Source organism: Dasypus novemcinctus, chromosome 13 (genome assembly GCF_030445035.2).
Source record: "Dasypus novemcinctus isolate mDasNov1 chromosome 13, mDasNov1.1.hap2, whole genome shotgun sequence".
Lineage (NCBI taxonomy): Eukaryota > Metazoa > Chordata > Mammalia > Cingulata > Dasypodidae > Dasypus > Dasypus novemcinctus.
The window spans coordinates 37,758,162-37,771,522 of NC_080685.1; the positions used below are offsets into that span (position 1 = coordinate 37,758,162).

Sequence of the window (13,361 nt, forward strand, 5' to 3'; positions counted from 1 at the left end):
AGGGCCTTGGGGAGGGAGGCTGCAAAGACCAGAAAAACCTCTCTTACTCATTAGTTTTCTCACATGCACTCCCCCTGTTGGCCAGCAGATGGTCCTCTTCCAAGCCCCCTCAATTCAAAGCCTGGTCAGAGTGTGTTTGCTGCAACACAGAGGATATCAGTGTGACAGAGGATCCTGCCTGGAGGCTAAGAGCCCCACAATTCAAACTTTCTCAGAGGTTGTTCTCTAACCATTGCTGGCAGCCCCCTTCTTTTTCCCAGGTAGAAAATAATTCCACTCTCCTCTACATCCTCAACAATCAGTTCTAGTCAGTAGGGAGGGTGATTGAGAGGGTTGGAGCTCTTTACCCTGTGCTGACTCTCAAGGAAAGCAATGACATGGGCCCACCCTCCCTGGAAGTGCTCATGGGGACACAGCAGGCCAAATCTGTGGGCCAAAAGATAAATCAGCTATAGGCTGCATCCCTCTCTCTTCCATTTCCTGGGGAGGTGGACCCCTGAGGCTCCCTTTGTCTATTGCTGCCAGACCCAAGGCCAGAGAATTCAAACCTGCCTGTTTCTAGGGTGGGAGAGGGGCACCAGTGGCTTCAGCTACAGCTTCCACTCATAGACTTTCCCTTGTGATTCTTTTTCTTTGACCCTCATTCTTCTGGGTGGTGTCCTGCCTTCCCCTGGTATACTAAACCCTAGAACATTTTTTTTCCCAGGCCATTTCTGCCCGGCCTCTAGCTATTTTTCTGGCAGAGAAGAGAGTCCCTTGTCTTTCTAGTCTGCCATCTTCCTGGAAGTCTTATCTACTTTTCATTTGGTACTTGTGCTTTTGGTGTTAAGTATAAGAATTGCCTATCCAAGATCTTGAAGATGTTTCCCTGTGTTTTCTTCTAGTAGTTTTATAGTTTTGATTATTATATTTAGGTATTTGATCCATTTTGAGTTAATTTATGTATTTTGTGAGGTAGGGGTCCTCCTTCATTCTTTGCATAAGGATAGCCAGTTGTCTGATCATCATTTGCTGAAGAGACTATATTTTCCCCCATTGCATAGACTTGACACCATTGTCAAAAATCAATTGCCCATAGATGTGAGGGCTTATTTATGAATTCTAAATTTTATTCCATCAATCTATATGTCTGTCCTTGAGCCAGTGCCATTCTCTCTTGTTTGTTGTGGCTTTGTAATAATTTTTAAAATTGGAAAGTGCGAGGCCTCCAATTTCATTCTACTTTCCCAAGATGATTTTAGCCGTGTTTTATAGTTTTCTGTGTACAAGTCCTTTGCATCTTTGGTTAAATTTGTTCTTAGATATTTAATTATTTTAGTTGCAGTTGTAAATGGAATTTTTTTTTCTTGATTTCCTCTTCATATTGTTTTTCTTATAATCCACCTTTAGTAGCTTTGTTGAGGAACCTCTATGTTTTTAATAATTTTAAACGTCAATAATTTATATTCTAGTTCTGACTGTCATTTATTTTAAGTGCTTGAGGGCTTAAATTCTCCTGATATTTTTATTTGTTTGTTTGTTTTACATATTCTGACTTTTAATCATAATGAATTGTTTTATTATGTGTTTTGAATTATTTTATGTGCCCTCATCTTTTTTAAAAAATTTATTTTATTTTTTTTCTCCCTCCCCTGTTCCCCCCGTTGTTTGCTCTCTGTGTCCATTCACTGTGTGTTCTTCTGTGTCTGCTTGTATTCTCATTAGGCAGCTCCAGGAATCAATCCTGTGACCTTCTGGAGTGAGAGAGAGGTGATTACTCTCTTGTGGCACCTCGCCTCCCTGTTCTGCTATGTCTTCTTATTTTCTCTCCTCTGTGTCTCTTGTTGCATCATCTTTTTATGCCAGCTCTCAGCGTCGGCCAGCACTCCTGCATGGGGTGGTTTTCCCATGCTGGGTGGCATTCCCACACAGGAGGGCACTCCTGTGTGGGGCAGCATTCCAGAGTGGGCCAGCACTCCGCATGGGCCAGCTTGTCGCGTGGGTCAGCTTGCCCTCACCAGGAGACCCTGGGCATCAAACCCTGGACCTCCTATATGATAGATGAGAGCCCAATTGGTTGAGCCACATCAGTTTCCCTGCCCTCATCTTTTACAATTTTGTTTTTCCCAGTGAGCATCTCTTGGTCTAGATTGTAGGACTATCTCTCCTGAGCATGTGCTTGCTTGCTTCTTCCAGGAGCTCCAAAAAGATATCACAGACCAAGGCCAACTTCAATGTTAATTTCTTGACTTAAGGATTCCAAGGCCATATATGTAGTATAAATTTGAACCCTAAATCTTCTATGAAATAAAGACTCAGAGTTTTGAATTCTCATGTTCTCAAAGGAGGCATTGTTTATCCACTCACAGCCCAGCCGGTAAGACAAGTTTCTTAGTCATCTCCCAATTCAGGTGGGTGGATCCCCCTTTTTCCAATCTATCAGATAGAGCAGTCACTCAATGGTACTAGCTTTATGTGGGATTTTCAGTTTTATCTCTCCACCTTGAAAAGTATCAAAAGGCCTCAATTTCTGTTCTTACCACTTTACCCAGGGCAGCTGCAGCTTCAGCTCACGTGCCTATCACATTAATTTCAATTCCTTCTTTGTTTCTGACATCAGAGAATTTTACTCTATTTCTTCTGAGTGCAACCATGCATCTAAAATGATGTTTGCTATTCTTTATTCTGAATTTGTAGGTGTAGTATAGGATGTTTTATGTCATCTCATCCCCCGTATTGATACGTTCAGAAGTCTTTTAGCATTGTTTTTATTTTGAATGAAATATGGCTACAGTACTGAGGTAGCTATCCTCCATGATGGCCTCCAATGGCCCCTGCCTCCTGATATTTATGCCCTTGTGTAGTCCCCTTTCACATGGCACCAGGGTGGTTCTGTTTGATCACATGTTATGTGTCACTTCCAAGATTTGGTTATTAAAGGCACCAGAAATGTTGTTTTCTCTCTTTCTCTCTCAGGTCATTTGCCTTCTGAGAAGCTAGTTGTTGTGTCATGAGGATACTCAGACGGCGTATGGAGAGGGCCACATGGGCTAGGAACTGAAGTATCTGGCCAATAGCCAATGATGATCTGAGGCCTGCCAACAACAATGGGAATAAGCTTGGAAGGGGAGCCTCCAGCCTTTGGCTTACTGCTGTCCTGCAGTAAGGACTGCAACCTCTGAGAACCTTGAGCAAGAACTGCCCAGCTAAGCAAACTCTGAATTCCTGAATTTCCGAAATTGTGTGAGCTAATAAATATTTGTTGTTTAAACTGCTAAATTTTGGAGGTAATTACATTAATTGTTTTACTAGCTTAAGGCCTTAAAGATGAAAATTTAGCCATGATAATCTTGATCTAGTACCTTAACCTTCTTGACTCAGATTTTTTTTTTTAGAATTAATTCTTTTTAATCACTGAATTTCAGTTTTTACAAATGCTCTTAGAACAATTCAGGTAACTAAAGTTTTTGACGAGAATAGTTCTTGTACATGAAAAACTCTATTACATGCTCCATTTTTCTGCAAATAACTCTATTGGCTGGATTAACAAACACTGTCACACAAAGAAGGGCTTTTTTTTTAGCCATAAATCACTGCATTTATATTTACAAAAGCCATGAATAAACATACATTTCTCTTTTATTAGGACTTAAATAGAGGTTTAAACATTAAAGCAGTGATGATTCTAAAACACAGTGAAATTCTAAGTTAAGGCTTTGTTTTGAAACACATATTTATAGGCACTGTGAGCAAAGCAAACCATTTCATCTACTAAATTGAGTCATCTGCCCAGGATATATGGTCTTTACCCATTACCAACACTTCCTTTGTATCTGATGTATGGAATATGAATTAGTAGTAACACCACCATTTTACTTTAATGAAGTATTAGTCCCCTTGCTAGGTTTTGTTTTGAGGATTTAGTCCTCAGTGGCACAAGCATGTGCAAAAGAAGGGACACAGTATTTCTTTGTAAACTTAGAACACTTACAAACTGTGCTGATGTTACTTTTCTTAACTGTCAACAATTAAGCAAGATCTCCTAAATGCAGAAAACCCCAAAAGCATACTTGACCGTGCTCCCATCTCAAAACAAAAAAAAATATTCTTGATGATTGAAACAATAGGTCTTCACTTTCTTTATTCTCTTTAAAGTCTGTTTGGTATAATTTTCTTTAAAAAAAAAATAAGGGAAAATGCAGACTACCATATTTTAGGCACAAATAATAATACTCTTGTGAGACTGATGTCTTTCAGAAGTCATTCAAGGAAAAGATGAGTGATGGATGAAGGAAGTTGGGTTACTTTAATTGTAGATTGCATTCTTGCCCTGTTAAGTTCAATAGAAATGCCACACATTGAAATTTAGGGGCAAGAGTCATTTACCCTTCCCACTTTCCCCCCCAAACATACAGTGTGATAAAGCTCAGATCCAGCCTGTGAGTGCACTTTGGGAAGCAACTCTGGGGCACTGCTCTAAACTGCACCTACTGTAGATAGCAGGATGTTAGTAGGGCATACCCCAGTGTTTCCATACTGTGGATGGTTTTCTATTATTTCAGTTAGGAGGATCACTATTTACTCATAAGCCCTCGCTATTATTCCTTTACACAGTAATTTATTCCTTTACATAGTCATTTATTCCTTTACACAGGCCTTGAGCCTCTTCTAAATGAAATAATGTACACTTACATTGGTATCAATAATAGCTCATGTAGAGAAGGAATAGCATGGACTACATGAAAACTATTTCAAAAGTTATAGACAGCTGCTGTTTTCCTTTGTGTCATCAAGTCAGAAGAGTGAGACATCAAAGCAGATGAGTCTGTAGGCAGCATGAGTCTCAAACCATGTAAGTGTTGTGGTTTAAATCCACTTTACAGGTTACTAGCAGGAAAAAGGAATTTCTAACAAAAGTTAAGCTTAAATTGCATTAAAATATATTTTACTAGTATGTTACACTCCAACTAAAATGCTTTAAAGATTTGAAAAATTTGTACCTTAGTACCTGCTAAGATTGGCTTCCACTAATATTGTTTTTAATGGTATTAAATACATTTATTTTAGATGGAAAGACTAGCTTTGAAGGGACAATGATAGGCAAAACAAAAACAGTCATTTTTAGATCAACATCATACACTTTATAATACACTCACATTTATACACAAATCTCATGTTTACAGGTACAAAAGGCAAAGAACCTCAAAGAATCTATGCACCTGCATAATCAACTACATTCAAGAGCTAATACTGTTGTCCCAGTTCCCCATTTTCTAAATCCAGAAGAAAACTGTAAATGCCGCCTAGCATGTGGACTTCACTTTTAGAAATTGGAGACTGTGTGTAGTTCTGCACGTGCCTGGATTTCCACAGAACTGGTGCCATCGTGTTCCAGACCAAATCGGCTAGAAGGAAGTCATCCATTGCAGTTTGAACTTCATTGCTGGTGAAAAACAAATCCCTAGGGTTTCAAAATCAGAATTCACAGTCTGTCTTTCTGTACTGTTCACTGAACTTTGATTTCTATAGCAGGAAGTCATTTAGCAGTGGAAGTCCCTTCTGTGTCAGATGAATCAGTGCTCATGGAAAAACTGGAGTGTTTCAGAATACTGCCCAGAGGCAGATGAGGGCTTCTGTCTAAAAAGAGTTTAAGTCTGTCTGTGGCTGCGTATCAGACATTTCAGGGCCTAAGAAGTTAGCATTTCCCCTTCAATTGTAGGAGTAAGCAGAGGTGTCTGCAAGTAAAAAGTCAGTTTGGGTTTCTATGTCTGGGGATTCTAAGACTGGCTCCTGTTCATGTTGCTAAGTTCCCTCTCTTCCTTTTGAGGTTGGATATTGGAGGCTGAAAAGAATTCTTTGATATCAAAATCTATTCTGGGATTCTGGGTTGGGTCAGGTGGGAGCTGTGCACCAGGCCCAGTTTCGTGTCAGACAAAAGACTGCAATTATATGATGTCTGACATGGCAGGTTACTTGATAAGATGTTTTCTAAATTGCTTAATAAACTTATGGTTTGGGTCTGATTATCTGCCATGTTTTGTGAAGAAAGCATAGTATTCTGTTCCCTGAAATTTATTATTGGTGCAGTTTCTCAGCATCTTGGTTTAATGTCTTAGGGTTGTTCTGAGGTAACAAACCATGAGTTACAGTCTCTGGTACCAAACTGTTGCTTATAATATTGTCTTTGGAAACCCCATAAGATGAATGGACATTGTCAAAAATGTCTCCACACATCACCGCTTGGTCTATGTGTACCTGGTCATCTGTGGAACTTTGCACTCTGCTGGTTTGAGTTTCTCTGGAGATCCCACTTGATTGGAAACAAGCATCTAAAAAAGCATCAGTCTGAGGGACTATCAATGAAGTTACTTTGGAACTGGGCATCAGTGTTTGAGTGTGAACGCTAATAGGAAGCAAAACTTGAGAATCAAATGTCAAGTTAGTTTGAGAACAAGATGACACAGAGGAATCTGTGCCCACCATGAAGAAGGCATTTAGCCTGTGAGGCATAAACTCTCTCTACACATTGAAGAAATGCTGCAGCCAGAAGAGAAGCAAATCATGTAGTGGCAAGTAGAGATCAGAGACAAAAAGAGATAAAGTATTTATGGCATCATTTCAACCATCAATCCTTCAGGACCTAAAGTCAGTTCTATCTCTTGGACTTTCCAGTTGTATAAGCCAATAGATTCTCTCCCATCTTTTTTTCCCTTACACTAAATTATTATATTTTTGATTCTTTCAACCCAAAGTGTTGAAAACCCAAAGTGTAGTACTAGTTTGTACCTCTGTTCCAGTTATAAATGCAGTTGGTTGCAAATCACCAGAAAATGCAAAAACCATATCTTATATACATAAGAGTTTATTTGGCTCACATAATAAGAAGCCAGGGATAAGACAGTCTAGAGCTGATGCAAAAAAAAAAAAAAAAGTTAAATTAAAAAATAAATAAATAAAATAAAAATAGTGCTGATGCATCAACTCCATAATACCATCAGGAGCTCAAGCTCTTTCTACATTTCAGCTCTGCAATCCTTAGAACATTGACTTTGTTTTTCTCTTTGTTGCCTAATTGTGCCTTTTTTTTTTTGGTTTGTTTGTTTTTAAAAAATTTTTTTAGAAGAAAGTTTGCCTAAATGTTGACCAATGACTGCTGGTTTTCCAGGTCTCATGACTATTCTACTCAGAAGGAAGAAGTGGAAGAAGTAGCACTAGTAGACCTATGCTTATGTCTCATTTGCTAGATGTACATCACATGGCCTCCTTTGCTACAAGGGAGTTGGGAAATCATGTGTTTAGCATTTACTGTCTCTTTAATGAGGTAGGCAAAAGATGGAGGAACTCTAAATGGACAAACCCAAGTCAACAACTTGGATTATTCTCTGGATTCCAGGCCTCTATCTTACCTCCTCACCTGCCCTACAAGCCACCAACCCTAGGCTAGTTCTACAAATCATCTTACATTTGAGTGGCTGAGTGTTATTAGATAAAAATCACAGAATTGTAGAGAATTGAGCTTCTACAAATTAATGCCATTTAATATCATTATGGCATGTAGAGCTGTTTGTTAGTTCTTTTTATTTGACTTGGATCAGCTTTGTCTCCTATTCCCTTCTCATATTCTTTTCACTCTCCACAGATTGCAGTCTCTTGGTTTGCTGAGAAAACCGAGGCCATCAAATATGAAGCCTTTCAATTTCTTATAACCAATCTTTTCCTTCTTTCTTTTGGTTTCCCTTCAGTTTTAAAAGAAGAATCTACACTTGTATCTTAATCTCAGCCACATCCAATATTGCTGCAAGTGACCTGATCTTTATTTTTCTTACTATCATGTCCCACTGCCTGGCATCATAACTAGCATGTAATAGGCCACCACGAATATCTGCTGGATGTTATTGAATCTTTTTTTTTTTTTTTTCAGTTTTCTTTATTCCAGTTTTATTAATTTCATATTTATAGAAATATGTAGTATATATACATATATAATAAAAGTCATTATTAAAATATGAAAAGATACAGCAGAAAAACAAAAAGGTAGTAATATTTTATAAATCAGTACACAAATATGGCCACTGATAACATTTCTTCTGTATGTTATTTTTTGTTAGAAAAATGGTCATTCAATGAAAACTGCTTCATAATCTGTATATTACCTCAATAAATTATTAAAATTTGAATCTTCTTTTCAGGACTTTGCTACATGAATTATCGCTTTCCTCTACTGAAACTTTCACTTCTCTCTCTCTTACCTCCTATATTTTTAGCCTATAAACACACTCAAGAATCTCTCATCATAAACAACAAAAAGAAATCCTAAAATAACAACAACAAAAAAAGTTTTCCTTCTTGTGCACCTCCCTAGCTAACTCCTGTATTCACTCCCTAGCTAACTCCTAATTTTTCTCCTTCCATGTGGAACCAAGTTTCTCAAAAGAGCACTCTCCAGTTTTGGTGTCTGTTTCCATATCTTCCAATTATTTCTCAACTCACTGCTTACCAACTTCAACCCACATCATCTCAATGAAACTGTCCTTGTTAAGGTCCCTCATGACTTCTTACTCGTCAAACCCCTGTATTACTTAAGTTTTCTGCAGAAATTGCACACTCCTTTTTTGCTGGAACTCTCCCTCTCTTTGAATTTTTTGACACTAGGATTTTCTGGTTTTTCTTCCTCTCTGTCAGTTACTTTTTTCTTCTTCTATTTGGATTCTTTCCTAAGTGGTGTTAAACAGGGCCCTGTACATGATCATTTCTCTTTTCATTAAACACTCATTCCCCTGTCAGCCTTCATGTTACTCAAATGTGGCCAGTCTCGAAGCCAAACTCAGCATGTAAATGCAATGCCTTCCCTCCAGCGTGGGACATGACACCCGGGGACGAGCCTCCCTGGCAACGAGGGACCACTATCAAATACCAACTGATGATGCAACTGGAAAAGGACCTTATACGGAAGGTTCAATGCGGATCAGCAGAATATCCATGTCTACATAAAATAACATGACTTTAAAATGCTGTTTGACCTAAAGTAAGGGGGAAATGGAAAGGAGAAATGAGTTTATATGGCTACGAGTTTCTAAAAAAGAGTCTGGAGGCTGGCAGAAGGATTGCCCTCATGCACAACTGAGCAGAGTCAGAGAGACAGATAAAGCAGATACAACCCCCAGATATTGGTTCCTTTGAAGGCTAAAGAGACCCATGAGAGTTATGGCCATGGCCGATGGGGTTAACTACCAGGGCAGATGGCCCCTCTTTGGAAATGGTGTTTATGTGTGATGAATCTGGACTCAGATGGGATCTCCCTTCATAAGACTTTCATGCTAATGTGCTGGAGGTGCAGTTAACGTTGGGATTTAAGATATATTTAGGGGATTTGAATCTCTGGACTGACAATGTGATAGCCAGGTCCTGAACCTCAACAGACTCCAGCACCTACAATCTGATTTATTGGACTTACCACACTCAGCTAAGATGGAGTTGAAGAAGGACAATCACCACACCATGGAGCCTAGAGTGATTACAACTGAAAATGGGAGGATTGCATCCAGCATCCATGTGGAATTTGAGCCTCCTCTTGACATAGAGGTGCAATGGACACAACCAATCCAATGTCCACATAGAAGAGGTGGTATTGGATTGAGAAAAGTGGACATGGTGGACGATGGGTATGGGGAAAGGCAGGAAGAGATGAGAGGTGGAGGTGTCTTTGGGACATGGAGCTGCCCTGGATGGTGCTTCAGAGGCAATCACCGGACATTGTAAATCCTCACAGGGCCCACTGGATGGAATGGAGGAGAGTATGGGCCATGATGTGGACCATTGGCTATGAGGTGCAGAGGTGCCCAAAGATGTACTTACCAAATCCAATGGATGTGTCATGATGATGGGAACGAGTGTTGTTGGGGGGGGAGAGGGGGGGTGGGGGAGCGGGGTTGAATGGGACCTCACATATATATTTTTGATGTAATATTATTACAAAGTCAATAAAAAAAAAAAAGGGAAAAAAAAACCACACTCATTCCTTGGTGAACTCACCAATACCATGACTTCAACTGCCACACAATGCAAATTGTTCTCAAATCTCCATCTCCAGTTCTATCCACGTTGTTTCGTTCAGACCTAAGACAGTGACATTTAAGCAAAGACCAGAAGGAGAAGAGAGAGTGAGCCAAATGAACATCTGGAAGAATTGCATTCTGAGCAGTAAGAAACAACTGAGAAGGCTCTAATATGGGAGTGTATTTGACATGATCTGTGAACAGCAGGAAGCCAGTATGGCTGGAGATGAAGGTGTCAAGAGAAACTTAGTAGGAGATGAAATTAAAGAAGTAATGGGGTTGTGGTGTCAGATCATGGAAGGAAGGGCTTATAGGTCATTTAAATTACCTATCAGATTAAGAATTGAGATGGAAAGCCATTGGTTTGAGCAAAGGAGTGATTCGCTCTGACTAATGTTTTAAAAGGATTGCACTATGTTAAGAATAGATTCAACAGTGTAAGAGAAGAAGCAAGGAGACAGATTAGGAGGCTATTGCAGTAAGTTAGATGAGAAATGGTGCTGATCTGGACCAGAGTAGTAATAGTGAAGTAGCTGATTATGGATCTTTTAAAAAGGAGAGCCAATAGCATATGATGGCAGACTGGATGTGAGGTCTGAGAAAAGGGAAGACTCAAAGATTATTTGTCCTGAGTAACTGAATGAAATTTACTGAGATGGGGGAAAACTATTGGAGAAGCAGGCTAGAGGAAGGTTAGGAGCTCAAGGTTGGTCCAAATATGGGGTGCCTATTAGACAGGTGTTCAAGTGGAGCTGTCTTAAGACAGTTGGATAAAGAATAGGATACAGTGGTTAAGTGGAACTAAAGATATAAACTTGGGAGTCATCAATCTTTAGATGGTATTTAAACTTATGAGGCTAGATGAATTCATTGAAATGAGAATAAACAAAAAAGAAAATTTCTAAGAACTGAGCTCTGAAGAAATCTAATGTTAAAAGGTAAGGAAGAGGGAGAGGATGTGGTTCAAGCAGTTGAGCACCTGCTTCCCACATGGGAGATCTTAGGTTTGTTTTCCACTGCCCCCTAAAAACAAAACAAAAACAAACAACAAGCAAACAAACGAAAAAACCAACTCAGGGGAGCTGATGTGGCTCAGAGTTTGAGGGCCAGCTTCCCACATACAAGGTCTCAAGTTCAATCCCTGGCCCCCTGGTACCTGAAAAAAAAAAAGGTAAGAAAGATGAGAAAGAACCAGCAAGGGAGACTAAGCAGTGATGAGTAAGCTAGGAAGAAAATCAGGAGAGGTAAGAGCCCCAGAAAATGACTGAAGAAAATGATTCAAGAAGGAAAGAGGGATTGACTGTATCAAGTGTTGCTGATAGGTCAAGTAAAATGATGACTGTTTCAGTGGGTCAAGACAGTAGAAGGAGAGAAATAGGGCAGTAGCTGGCTAGAGAAGTGGGCCCAAGAGAGTTTTATTTTCATGTTTTAAATGGGAAAAATAATAACACATTTATAACCTGATTGGAAAAATCCAGTAGAAAAGGAATTTGTTAAAACAGAGAGAGAGGGGAAAACATGGCTGGAACCATGTCCTTGACCATGTGAGAGGAGATGGGTTCTAGTGCCTAAGGAGAGGAGGTGCTCTTTGCTAGAAGCACATTTCACTCGTCGATAGTAACAGGAGAAAGTAGAATAGGGCACAGATGTAGGTAGGTGGGCAGATGTAGAGGGGAGCATGTGGAAATACTGTTCAGATGGCTTCTAGTCTCTCAATAAGAAAACCGAGAGTGAGGAAGGGTGAAGTATTGGCATGTTGGTGCCCCTCCGTACTTCCCTGGTCTTATCTCCTAGTTGCCTGGAAGCATGAATGGTGTCCTTGAAGTTAGGGATCATATATTTAAGTGAGACTAGTTGGCATGAATGTACACTTTTCTCCAGCTACCTTTAGTTGTACAAATTCAGGCATAACAGAGTAGAGGAGATGGATTTAATTAGTATTGACATTTTTGCCAGGCAAGTACAACCAAGAGTGGAATAAGGGAATAATGGGTTTATAGGCAGGAGTGGTGATAACTACTGACTATGGAATTTAAACTGAGTAAGGAGGAAAGTGATGGCATGAGGAGGATGAGGGATAGTGAAAAGGTGGTTGGATCAATGGACTGCAGGGCCAGGGGCTGAGATTAAAGGATTGTTGGTGAGTACTAGAGGAAGTGAAATGGAAAGGTAGAAGATGGGGATGAGAGAGAGGGAGAGAGAAACAGAGAGAGAGAGAAAGAGAGAGGCTTGAAATTAAGATTACAGACAAATTAGTAGTTTTTGGTAATGATAGGATGAGTAAATGACTACAGCAGTGAAAGGCTGAAAGGCTAAAGAAGTGAAATGGGTGAAAGACAAGATCATTGGAGGAGAGGTCAAGGAGTTGAAAAGTTAGTGTAGTGGAAGGATCATCTATATGTATATTGAAATCACCAAGAATTATGAAAGGAGTGGTGTTGAAGAATGTAAGAGTCAGCTAGGAGCTAAACTCTTCAAGGAATTGGGGGTGGTAGTGGGGAGGGATGACCTGAGGTCAGAAGATGGCTGCTATGAGAGGAGTAGCAGTACATTCTTGTAACACGAGGTTAAAAGCTGAAATTGCTCATCTTATGGTGATGCATGACTTCCTACTTACCAAAATTTATCTTAAGTTTCCTGAGAATTTGTCATCACTTCCTCTTTCTTGAACTTCTTTTTTTCTTTATTTTTTGTGACCTTGGGAGCTGCTGGTTCTCTACCTCTCTGTCAATTTCTTTTGTCTTCTATTGGATTCTTCTCCTCAGGGCCCCTTAAATGTCCTCTTTTCCTCCCACTCTAAACACACTCCCTGGGAGACCATACCAATCCCATGGCTTCAGCTGCCACCCAGATGCATACCCAAATGCATATGTCTCCCAAAACTGTATCTCCAGCCCCAAATATGCTCCTTTGTTTCAGTCCTATATTTCTTACTGCACACTAAATCGCCTTTGGATGTTCTTCGGGCAGCTTAAATTTGATTCAAGACTGAATTAGTTATCTTTTTCTCCAAACTTCCTTTTCTTCATTTTTGAATTTCAGTAAATGGCTGAAGCAAAATTTTTTGAGTCATTATAGTCATGTTCCTCTTCCTTATCTCCCATATGCAGTTGTCACCAGTTCCTGTGAATTCTATTTCTGAAATACAAATTCTAGTCCTGAAATGATAACACTGCTTAAATTAAACTCTGCCTCTTTTAAACCTTTATCTGCACAACAAAAATTCCTGGAGAAAAACACAGAGGCCTTTGCCCTAGCTTCAGAGAAGTCTAGGAATTATAGTTGATAAGATGTTCTGTTTCTATAGCACAGGAAGGCACAGAAGGA

At 39.6% G+C, this 13,361-nt stretch overlaps 1 pseudogene; it reads right to left on the reverse strand.

Annotated features, from left to right (window-relative positions):
- Window positions 1–5,302: 5,302 nt before the first annotated feature.
- LOC101418208 (ATM interactor-like) lies at window positions 5,303–6,489 on the reverse strand (annotated as a pseudogene).
- Window positions 6,490–13,361: the final 6,872 nt, after the last annotated feature.